The sequence below is a fragment of the Astyanax mexicanus genome, chromosome 21, assembly GCF_023375975.1.
Source record: "Astyanax mexicanus isolate ESR-SI-001 chromosome 21, AstMex3_surface, whole genome shotgun sequence".
NCBI classification, from domain to species: Eukaryota; Metazoa; Chordata; class Actinopteri; order Characiformes; family Acestrorhamphidae; genus Astyanax; species Astyanax mexicanus.
This window is the reverse complement of record NC_064428.1, coordinates 2,149,279-2,161,425: the sequence shown is the minus strand read 5'-3', so window position 1 is coordinate 2,161,425 and position 12,147 is coordinate 2,149,279. Positions and strand designations below refer to the sequence as shown.

Below are 12,147 nucleotides of genomic sequence, written 5' to 3'. Positions count from 1 at the left end.
AATTTAAAAGTACAGAGCTGACTGAATTAGAGCAGGGTCAAAGTAACCTCTTATTATGCAAATATAATACTACTACTATCAGTTATAATACAGTGTAGATAGTAAGAGAGTAGTAAATAGAAATAAGATAGACTATGAGAATTATAATGTATAGATATAACTGTAATTTATATTACACATTTATTATTATTATACTGAGTTTCTAAATGCTTGTTATATAGACACACTATGAATATTCCTCAGTAAATCCGTGGACTGATATTGGATATCAGTAATTCTAGTTTTTATCTGCTGTTTATTCAATAAAAGCCCCATTCTGGGACGGAATTGAGCTTTTCTCACTGTGGAGTGAATATTTCTGTGCAGCTCCTATAAACAGTACGGTTGTTTGCACGGCACGCGGAAGATTCGCGTCGTGCTGGCGCCTGCGCTATCTCTCACTTTCCCGGTTAACGCCCCACGAGAAGCCGATCAGGAAGTGACACGATTGGCCGCACCTGGCTCCGTTGAAATCAGCGGGATGGCTTGGTCCAGTTAATATATACTGTCAATGGGGTGTGTGTGTGTGTGTATAAAGGTGTGTACCTTAATTAGTCCCCCCTGGAAAGTCTGCCCTTAGGAACTAAACATCAGGGTTGTAATATTATTCTACAGGAATTATTATTTTAACAGTTTTACGTTGGATCACATTTCAACATTTTTACTACTATTTTTAAACTATAAAATCAATACTGACTTATAATGAACTAAATATTCAAATTATTTCACTCTCACAACTTATAAAGGGTGATTTGTGACAATATCCAAATCTTCTTCTTAATATGAAGTCATTCTGCTGTAGTGGTACTAAAATGAATCCACCTGTTATCACAGATCAGTTTCACTTAGTCCTGATAGTACACCACTGGTTTGTGTCACTCATTTAATAGCAGGAGAATATGATGTGTAAATTCAACATAAAGGCCCTTAAAATTATAACAGTTACATTATTTTATTAAAATTAATAAAACAAAGTGACTGGAGTTTAAATTTGGCTAAATGTGGTGATTTTTTTTTTTTGACAGCTAGTACAGGCTGTTCAGCTCCTCATCAGATACTAGGCTGTAAGAGTCTCTCACCGACGAATCGTCTTCTGCGACACCCCAAGTAATTTACATATATTTGGGACGGCCAGACCCATTTCTAAAAGGTGCTCAAGGTGTTTTTTGGAAACAGCTCTTTGGACATCCTCTTGCTCCACCAATTGCATCCACCGAAATAGTGGTGGTTCTTTGATCTAGGTCAGTGCTGATGAGTGTGATCAGATTGTGATGTAATGAACACACTTATTGTAGAACACACATGAAACATTAGTACAAGCTTTGAGACCATTAAACACAATTCATATTCAATTATTCACAGTTAAATGTGTTCCCTGTTGATCTCTTCCTGACCAAGCATTAAAATATCATGTTGAATTAAAATGAAAACTTTTTTTTGACCACTGTTGTAAAAAAAGAAAATGAAAGATGGGTCCACACCCACCTCTCGTCCGGGGTACAACTCCCCTACGTGTTCGTTTTGATAGAGTCGCAAACAGGTGGAGTGAAGCTGAAAGCAAACCAAGTATTTATTTCTGAGCTCAGGAGAACCAATACATACAGAAAGACAGTTTACAGCCGTCCCAGCATAAGTTCTGACCCCCCTCTGATCTGACTCCATGTTTTATACCCCAAAATGACGTGAAACCTGCTGATGAGGCGTTGCTAACGATTAGCTCATGTTAATATGCATAATTTCACGTGTTAGTACTCAAGTTTCACGTGTCTGACCGGACCACTAGTGTCTGACCTTGACTGTGTTCTTCCAGAATGGAACATCGTGATGATATTTGTCAATACACTCAAGGTAAAATAAACAGTATCTTTTCAATTCTCCCTTTTGACATATCAACCAGATACGTCAACACATCGTAATTCCTCCAAACATGTATTTACATATGTTCAACACTTGATAAACATGTGAGTGAACATTTAACTAACAAGTGGGAGCGAAAACCTGTCCGGCAGCCTACCAACCAATTTTTGACAGGAAAAATTCTCTCACAGCCCCTTCTGCCCCAGGCGGCCAATATTACTCTGTCAATGGAGGAAGTGACATCATTGCCCAAAAGTCATCCCCAAGACTGGTTGGTTTACAGCATTTCCTCCTGCTCTTCCTCACACTCCAGTATAGGTAGCATATATGGCGGTTTATCGTCTTTGCCCTCCATCATTCGTGTTATTGTTCTTTCTATCAGGGATCTAATACACGGCACACAGCAGCATCCGCATGTAACTAAAATAGCAGCGAATACAGCAATCGCCGAAGCCATAGATACAAATACACCCTTCCATTGTCCGAAAGTTCTCTCCAGCCATTTAGTGATTGGATTATCTACCCCCGTGTTCCCTGCCATTTCTCTAGACAGGGCTTTTAGGGCAATTAACGCTTTAGTTACCTTTCCCTCTGGGGCTGTGTTATTAGGAATTACGGTACAACATACATCTCCGAACATATGACAGACGCCACCCTGATTAGCGAGTACCATATCTAATGCAATACGGTTTTGTATGGTCATTAGTGAAGTTGCTGATAGCTGTTCTGATAAGCCTGTTATTGCTGCCCCGGTAATGTTAGCCAGTCTCATTACTTGGTAATTTACGTAATTAATTCTATCGACATTCTTGTTCGGTGTGATCCAAATTAAGATACTTTCCCATCCGGCGGCTATCTGATCCACTAATTTATGCTCGTCTGGCACGCCCCGAGGTACGCCTATTGCGTCTATGTACGTAGGTGTATTTTTGGTCAAGTCAAAATCATAGTCATCTGATTTCCTAGGCCTATTATAATTAGAAATAGTTTTGTGTGCGCCGTACATAGTGATTGGGGAAATTAGTCTTACCATAGCGCAGAGGCCTTGACTACGTGTGGGTAGTCTTAACAGTAGGGTTGATCCTCCACAATAATAATACAGTCCCGCTCTGGCCCATGGCCCTATAAAGTTACCGGAATCGCCATTAAATATAGTGCGGCACCAATTAGGATTTATATTGCTAATATAGTGTTTTGGGTTCTTCGTCTCGTCCCCTGCTGTATGGTTAAAACAAGTAAAATTACCTGAATCTGGAATCTGAAATGGTCCTGAGCCGGTGTTATTTGCTATGACTGGAAAAATGTTTGACAGGACAGTACAATTAGCGGGGTTTGGCATACGTGTTAAATTAATCATGCACTGGAACCCTATCGGGTCTTCTGTTGGAAACAATGGTGCTGGACCTAAAAACAATGCCGGCCTAGCAGCGGCACATGCTACGCACCCGTCCATGTTAGCTTCTCTGGCTTGTGCATTTATCCATTTTATCCATAAGTTGCTCCCTTCAAACCCTGTACTTAGCTTTACGATCTGTTCGGTTGTCCATGTAGAATAATCTGCTCCCAGTATAGACCGATCCCCCCCATTATTGTCCATTGCATTGTTTGTGGCCCCGTCGGTGTCGATGGTCGGTTTATCTGTAACTGCAACTTTGATCCATCCCACAGGGTCGTTACCAGTTACATCCACCCCGACCCCTATAAAAAATGCCGAAGATTTTTCCCCATTAGGATCGGATTGCCACTCTAATGCAATGGTTATTAGATTATTTATCGGATCATTATCTCTTTGTATGTTAAGTTTGTTCCATTTCTCCCGCTCACGAGTCGCCCAGCGTTCGCTTGGATCCCAATTGACATGTGTCGACCTAATTACGTTTTCCCACTTGTTACAAGGTCTGGCCTTATAAGCTGCTTGGTCGGTGTTATGGTTACACTTAAGATTATCATCACGGGACCAACACAAGTACACCGCTTCCCCCTTGGACCCCAGCTTACCACAAGTAACCACGTCACATAAGTTCACTGTCCATGCGGTCGTCTCACCCCAATAATAGTCTAATTCTATACCTCCCCAGCGCCTGATGCATTTCGGGTTAGACTGATTGATGGTTGATCGTTTGGTTCTATTAAGCCGTGTGGGCAGGTCTTTAGTTGTTGCGTTTCTCGGGTGTACGGTTGCCGATGTATTTACAATTGTTCCCTCTACCGTTATTAGTTGTTCTTGCTTTGAGACAATAGCCAGTGTTATTATCATTATACCCATTAAGGTAATGGTTATTATTACCTGGAGCCATATTGGAATAACTGGAGGAAGTGCTGGTTCGTTATGGTGTCCGTGCTTTGTCCTGTTCCACCCCTTTTTCCCGTACCAAGCCATTCTTAAACCATAAATGTGTTTTCCCTCTAAGGTTCCCACTATTTAGTAAACTGTTATGTATAGCCCTATATGTGTAAGTGTTAAGGTTACAGAGTGTATTTCTTTTTTTTTTTTACAATTCCGTTTTTTGAAGAGTCCAAGGCAACCTGTAAAGAAAAAATAATCTGTTCCCCCTAATTTAGCAAATCACAGTCTATGACCTTATATGTGTAAATGTTAAAGTTACAATGTGTGTTTTTTATTCTTCTTTCTTCTTGCTTCAGGGTTCTGAGGGTAGACTACCTCAGCCCCACGTACGAAGAGCTTTATTCTGGCTCTTGATGTCTGCAGTATCAGTGAATGAAAAGTATGAGGTGGTGTGTGATAAGACTATGTGTGTTTTTTAATGAGATGTGTTTAAGAGTCTCTGTATGTAGTGTACTTTGACGCAATCGAAACATTGCTGAATGAGTTACTCCCTCACTTCCTTTCCTCGGTCACAGCCAGGCACTGACGGCCCCTGCTGTCTGCTGCTGCGGGGTGAGTCTGCTACCCCTCCTTCCTGCTGCGGGCCTCCATCTGGGTCAGACGATTCAGCTGCTGTTCTCACCTCTCCTTCTGGCTCTGTGAGCGATCTCTGGGCTGGGCGGCTGCACACTGATTCCCCGGGTGGCAGTGCTGGCTTGCACTGAGATAAGTGGAACCACGAGCTGCCTTTGCCCTGGAGTCGTACCGCGTGGCTGGTTCTCTCCGTCACTCGGAATGGACCCGTCCAGCGAGGCTCTGACCACTTTCGCTTAATGGCTCTCAGGTACAACCATGGGGCCACTGCCACCTCTGGAGGTATCTTGTGCTCCTCGTCTCCTCCTCTGTTTTTCCGTACCTGCACAGATAAATCTTCGCACACTGATTTTAGTTTCAAAAACAGCTCACGATATATATGTATCTGTTGTAATCCCAGGCGAGCCCGCATCAGGACTCAATCTTGTTCTTGGGCCTGGGAATGCTACGCCTCTGACCAGCTCAAATGGGGAGAAGCCTGTGCTTCTATTATTGGAATTCCGAATGCTGATCAGGGCAATTGGTAGGGCATCTAGCCAATTCATGCCCGTGGTCAGTGTAATCTTAGCTAATTTGCATTTAAAATTTTGATTCATCCTCTCCACCTGACCCTGTGATGCAGGATGATATACACAACCATAGCTATGGCGCAGCCCCAACGACTGCTCCACCCACTGCAGTGTCTTGCTCGTAAAATGAGTACCCCGATCTGAATGAATTTTTCTGGGAAAACCATTGGCGGGTATCCAAGAATTGATCAGCATCTTGCACACAGATTTGGCATCCTCTTTTATGGTGGGGATTGCCTCCACCCACCCTGAAAATCGGTCTACTACAACCAGGAGATACCTGTATCTCCTTACTGAGTCAATCATGTCAGTATAGTCAATCTGAATTTCTTCTCCGTGGGAATCTGGCAATGGAAACTTACCAGGTGCTACCTTAAATGCTTTTGCTACATTTTGGGTGTTACAAATCTGACACTGAGTGATGTAATCTACCACTAATGCTGTCATGAATGGGTGCCACCATTGTTTTAGATTTTCCAGTGTTTGTTGTCTTCCTACGTGTGCTACTGTGTGTGCTTCTTCTAAAACTGCTTTCGCTAGTGACATTGGTAATACCGCTTGTCCCTTTTGCGATGTCCACACCTGACTGTTTGGGCTAGCCCCCTTTGCTGACCACGTTGACTTCTCCTCTGGGCTTGCTTGGTCCTGCATCTGTCTGAGCTCTTTTCCTGTTGGAATTGGCTCCCATGGTACACTGGAGTCCAACACAAGCATGGTGTTGGGTTCCGTGTATCCTGCTGCTCTTTTTGCTGCTCTATCTGCTGCCTCGTTTCCTCTATTTATCAATGTGTCTCCCTTTTGGTGTCCTTTACACTTTACAATCGCAACCTTGATTGGTTTGTGTATTGCTGCTTCTAAACGCATCAGTTCTGTCTTGTGTTTGACTGGTTTCCCTGAGCTTGTGACATACCCTGCCTGTTTCCAGTGTGGAATGTCTACATGAGCAGCTGACACCACCCACGCTGAGTCGCTCAGTACTGTAACTTCCCTTCCTTCTGCTAACTCTAGTGCTGCAATTACTGCTAATAGTTCTGCTTTCTGTGCTGATAGTTTTTTTTTTCACTTCTTTTGCTACGACTGTCTCAAACTCATACGTCTCCCCCTTTGCTTCCTGAACTACTGCATACCCTGCTCTGACTTCACCTGTGTCTGCTCTGTACCCACACCCATCTGTCCACAAATTCCACGACCCTGGAATGGGTGTGGCCTGTAAATCTGGTCTTACTTTTCCTATCCTTTCTACCTGTTCTTCACACTCATGTGGTGGGCCTTCCGTGATTCCCTCTGCCATGTTGATTCCCTCATGTGTGTAGCTGATGTTGGGTGCAGTCAGTGCTTTGTGGATGCGTCTCTGTCGCAGTGGAGTGAGTGTGAACATTTGTGAGTTTATGTACGCTACTACTCCGTGTGTAGTTAGTATGTGCAATGGGTATCCTGCTACAAGATGTGCTGTTTTTTGGACTAATTTGGTCAGTCCTCTCTATAAGGTCCAATGGAACACTTAAGTACATTAGCACTGCTCTACCTTCCCCCTTTTTCTGAAACAGTACACCGTTGACCAAAGTGTCTGTTTCAGAAACATCCATGTATAAAGGCAGTGAATAGTCTGGTCTGGCGAGGTCAGCCGCAGTAGATAAGGCTTGTTTAACATCTATAAACGCCTGTTCTGTCTCTACGGTCCAAGTCAGTTTACCAGACAAATTTCGCATTCCTAGAGATTTCACCATGTCTCTAAGAGGTTGTGTTCATCCTACAAAGTCAGGAATGTACTGTCTGCTATAACCCGTCAGTCCTAAAAATGCTAACATGTCTTTTACAGTCTCTGGTCTTGTGTGTAACAGTATAGCGGACCTGTGTGTGGCTGACATGCCCGTGGACCCCTGTGTCACTACCCGTCCCAGGAAAGTTACCCTAGATCTGCAACACTGTAACTTTTGTTTGGACACTTTGTACCCTGATTTCGTTAAACATTGTAGCACTGCCTTGGTTGCCTCAAGGCAGATTTCTGGTGTTGTGGCACAAATAAGTGCATCATCCACATACTGGCTCAAAATGGAGCCTTGTGGCAGTTGGCATGATTCCAGGCTCCGCCTTAGAGCCTGATTAAACAATCCCGGCAATAGGGCCAATCCTTTAGGTAACCTGGTGTATCTGTATTGTGTACCTCTGTGTGTAAATGCACATATATCTCTGCAGTGCTCGGCTAGGGGCACACAGAAAAATGCGTTTGCTAAGTCAATGCATGTAAACCATTTCATGTCCGGACCCAATTCTGATAGGGCAGTATATGGGTTAGGAACTGAAACAGTGGGTGTAGCTAAAGCTGCATTTATTGCTCTTAGATCATGGGCCATCCGATATTGGCCAGGTTCCTTTTTTGGAACCGGCAAAATCGGTGTGTTCCATGCTGATTGGCACGGTTCCAAGACTCCGGCCTCCACCAAGGCCTGGACCGTATTGTCTAAAGACGCTACAGCATCTGGCTTTTGTCTGTATTGGGGAATCCAAATCGGTTCTGTTGTTGTCATGTGAAATGAGACTGGTGTCTGATTTGTGTATCCTACGTCGTCTGGACCTGTAGACCACAATGTGTCAGGCAGTGATTTCAACAAGGCCTCTGTGAGTGGGTGATCTGAGTCCTCACAACCATGGTGTCTAGGTAGCAATTGATGTTGCAATGTGACTGGGGCAGTCGAGTTACCAGTGATGTGGTATGTCTGTGTGGCTTGTGAAAACATGAGACCGGGCAGCTGGGTCGGGACCCAATCCGTGGCCTCATTTGCTCTTTTCACCATAGGACCCAGCTGTCTAGCCTCATGTCTAGGATGTAGAGCTAGTGAAATGTGTGGTGCTGCTGTGTCTGACATTTTATACCAAGTGTACTGAAATGGAGTCAGTTTAACTGGTGATGCTACACCTTCAGGACCAACAAAAATCCCGTTGGTCTCAACAGACCACTCAGTACCCTCCAATTCTGTCTGAAATGTGTCATGGTAAGTTAAGTCTCCCCCTACATCATAGAACAGGGTGACATGGAATGGGTCAGGCGGCGGTGCATAGGGTGCCATGGCTTTGATCCAAGGCGACCACTGTTGGAACAAGTCAATTAATGGTGGTGTCGTGTCTGTGAGTTCAGACAATAGTCCCCAGTAAATGTCCACTGATTCGTCTTGTTCTGGTCGTACCAAGTACATTCCATCAGTGTACCCCATCACCCCCACTGTCTTTTGGCCATCCAGCCATGTAAGTGTAATTCCGTCAGGTTGGCACAAAATAGTGACTCCCATTTTCATTAGCAAGTCTCTACCACAAATGTTCAAAGGTGCCTGTGGTGCAAGCATGGGTTCTGCCATTGCCCTGCTGTCCTGGTGCTCCTCTGGGCCCCGTCAGTGTCCACCCCATGGCTCCATGCTGTACTGACCAGCAGGATGTTGGGGTGGGGCTTGTTGTGAGTATGTGGCATGGTGTGGGTGTGGGATTGCTGGCTCAGGTGCGAGCGATGCTGTACATTGTGCTACCCAGTGGCCCATGGCCCCACATCTTAGACATTCCCCCATGTTGGGTCGGACCCATCTCCTCCACCTTCCACCTTCCACCACCCCGCCCCCTGCCCCCTGCGTAGGGTTACTGTGGGAAATATGGACCTGATCCATAGTTGTGTGGTGGGTTTTGTGTGGGCCCTGACTGTGCAGGTACGCATGTTTGTGTGTTCATGAATGTCTGTGGTTGCTGTGTCGCAGTCACAGGCATCATGGTGTCAGGTTTTTGTGTCATTTTATTATCATTTATTGTTTTTCTGGCCTCTGCCAGCTGAGTTTTTAGCAGTTCCCTTTCTAATTTAATTGTCTCCTTATCTTTGTCATCAATTTTAGCCTTGTATTTGTCCATGTGGAACAAAAAGCCTTTCAAGACTGCAGTTCTAAACCAAACCACCTGCTGCCCCCTTGCAGGGTGAACCCCAGTAGTGTTAGTCCAATCCTCAACTGCTTTACCATATACTCCCCCGGGTTGAGTTTTTCATCCCAGGTGTATGATGGGACTGTAGATGCTACTCTAGTAGGCCACATCTCTCTCATAACGTCAGTCAGGCGCTGTGAGTGAGCATGGAGAGGGTCATTGTTCGGTTGTGCACATGTTTGGGCTTGTCTTTCTACCTCAGCTGCTTCCATAGAGCTGGTTGACCTTTTCACAATGTTTCTAAAGTCCCCTAGTGCCAGAGTCATGCCCCCTGTTAGGCTATCCAGCTTTCTTAACCAAGCTGCTGCCCCACTGGATAGAGGTGGAAGCTGATCGGCTAAAGTCTGTGCATCCGTAAGTGATAAAGGGACATATTTATGTACACCTGTGCTAGTGGCCACTAGTGGACACATCGTGTCCATAACAGGTGTACGCCTGTATCTTTCAGGTTGGCGTCGTTGTCTGGTGCTTCTTCTTAAAGTGTTTGCTGTATCGGAGTTGAGTGTGTGTGTGTCCATGGCCCTTTGGCTTAACTCCAAGTGCCTCTGTTCTGCTATTATTATCTGCTCCATGTCACGTATTGTTTTGTTCAACTTAGCCTCTGTACGAGACCTTGCGTGTGCTACTACACTGTCTTGTACAATGTCGTCATCCTCAGCCATGTCGCTGTCATGGTCAGTTTCGTCGTCAGTCGTCACATGTCCTTCTAAAGTAGCTCTGATAAGTACTGTGGGTTTTGTTTGGTGGCGTGATTTGGGAAAAGATGGTTTGACTAATGTTTGTTTACGGTGTTGGTGCTGTTTATCATATTTGTCATTAATCCCTATAGCCTGTGAACTGTCCGAAGAGTGTGAGTCAGTCTGGTTGGCATTAAGTGTCTCATGTTGTCTACGCAGATGAAAAGGATCCTCTGTGTGTGTGTTTGTGTGTTCCGCTGCTGCTAGTGGAGTGTGCTCTCGGGCTGAGCCCCTCCCTTCCTGCTTTTCCACACTCACTACCCCAGAGTCTACAGTAAAAACTGGCAGTAGAATATCTGCAGGTGGGACGTGTTTTGGGTTGTATGGTGGAGGCGGGGCGTATGGCCCCTCCCCCTGGTGTTTTGTATACTCACTGTCCACTTCCGCCTTATTTGCAGTGTGTGAGGTCGCCGTTGGCCTGGACAGATCTCGTGTTCTCGCTATAACTAAGTCAGGCAGCATGCTCAGAAATGCAGTGGTGATCGCTCTCAGCTCCGCTAAGTTTTTCTGGGCTACTTTAAAGCTATGTTTAGCCTTGGGTTTTTGTAGCAAGTTAACTGTATTCACTTCTGCTTCAGCCTGATTAGATATGTCTTCTAATTCTGTCTTCATATTATTAATGCAGTTTATCAGACATATTTTTCCCCTGTGTGTTTTTTGGCCCATGTGTCAAATTTCCTGATCACACTTTTCTGCACTACGTCTCGCTGGTTTAAATCCAAAACCCCCTCTCTAACTCCTTGAGCTATTTGTTCTATTTGCTGTTCAATCAGTTTCCATTCCCAGCTTCCCACATCGTAAATGGCATCTAGCTCTTTAACCAAATTTCTACTACTAGCCATGTTGTGTGTAAGTTGCTGATCAAGGTTGGATCTCACCTGAATGGGTCTTCGTTCGACTTCTCTCTCAAATGCGTTTCGTTAACACCGCAAGGTTTCCACGCATGAGGCTTTTCGAACAGTCTCCTCGCAGTGTTCTTCCCCCTCTGCCCCCCTTCGCAGCAGGAGCTGCACTCCGGGCTCCTCGTGCGGTATGGAACAGAGAAAAAAGTTCAGCGTTAGACGCCGGTATGCTCTAAGTTTTACTGAAATCAAGAAACGCAGTATCGCCTCAAGATAAAACCACAATATATTTTGTTCCTTAAGTACCACAATGCTCTTCCACTTATAATTCTGCTGAAATTAGCTGTCAGATAGCATAACCAACAATAAACAGAACCATACACATTCCGAAGTGTCGAATTCGTAAACAACCTTATTTTATGTAATCCGAAGCATTTAATTACCTAGCAAGCTGAGCATAGATATATTCAGCAAAGAAACGTGCCTCAAACCGGAACGGTTCGTCAGTGGCTTCCAAACAGCGCTCCAATAAATCAAATACGTTTTGTTTATCAAACAAAAATTCAGTCCAGTCCGGACAATTATTTTAAATATGGACTCCAGCTAAAGATTATAGTTTAGCCAATCAAACTACGTTCTAGACGCATCTAAACAGTTAGCAAGCTAAAAAGTATATATTTTATGCAATCTGAACCACAAAAGGTTACAGTTATTACCACAAAAACAGTTGTCTGCACACCGGCGATAGTCCGTAAATTTACACGTTATATTCTAACAACAAAAAAGTTCAACATCGGCAGGGAAATATGGGCTGGACATATTAAATAACTGGCTGGTTAAAAAACACATTACCACACAGCAAGTAGTCGAACAGAGCTAGAAAGTTATTATATTTCTACAGGATATAGCAAGTAATTCACTAAATATACACCAAGAAGCAAATTAGAAACAGAGCAAGTAGTACATTAAACAACAGTATTAATTTCCGTGCAGAGTAAATTGCAAAACCAGTCGTATAATATAGTATTATACCAACAATGATATAGCCAGCTTGGCAAGGATGTCTAAATCTGTAGAGATGGCGAACAACAGGTATGCTTAAAACGATATTCTGGCAACGAGGATGTGTCTCAGATGCAATTTAATCAGAGTCAGAGTCGGCCATAAAATGAATTGGGGAGAATGGTGGGTTCAGAACAGACTGAATATGACCCGCCACTTGCACA

At 44.2% G+C, this 12,147-nt stretch overlaps 1 protein-coding gene across 1 annotated transcript in view; it reads left to right on the top strand.

Moving 5' to 3' along the window:
- The window catches only part of LOC111194578 (protein diaphanous homolog 1-like), a 275,332-nt gene that overhangs the window by 78,856 nt on the left and 184,329 nt on the right, over nucleotides 1-12,147 (top strand). The window lies entirely within an intron of this gene.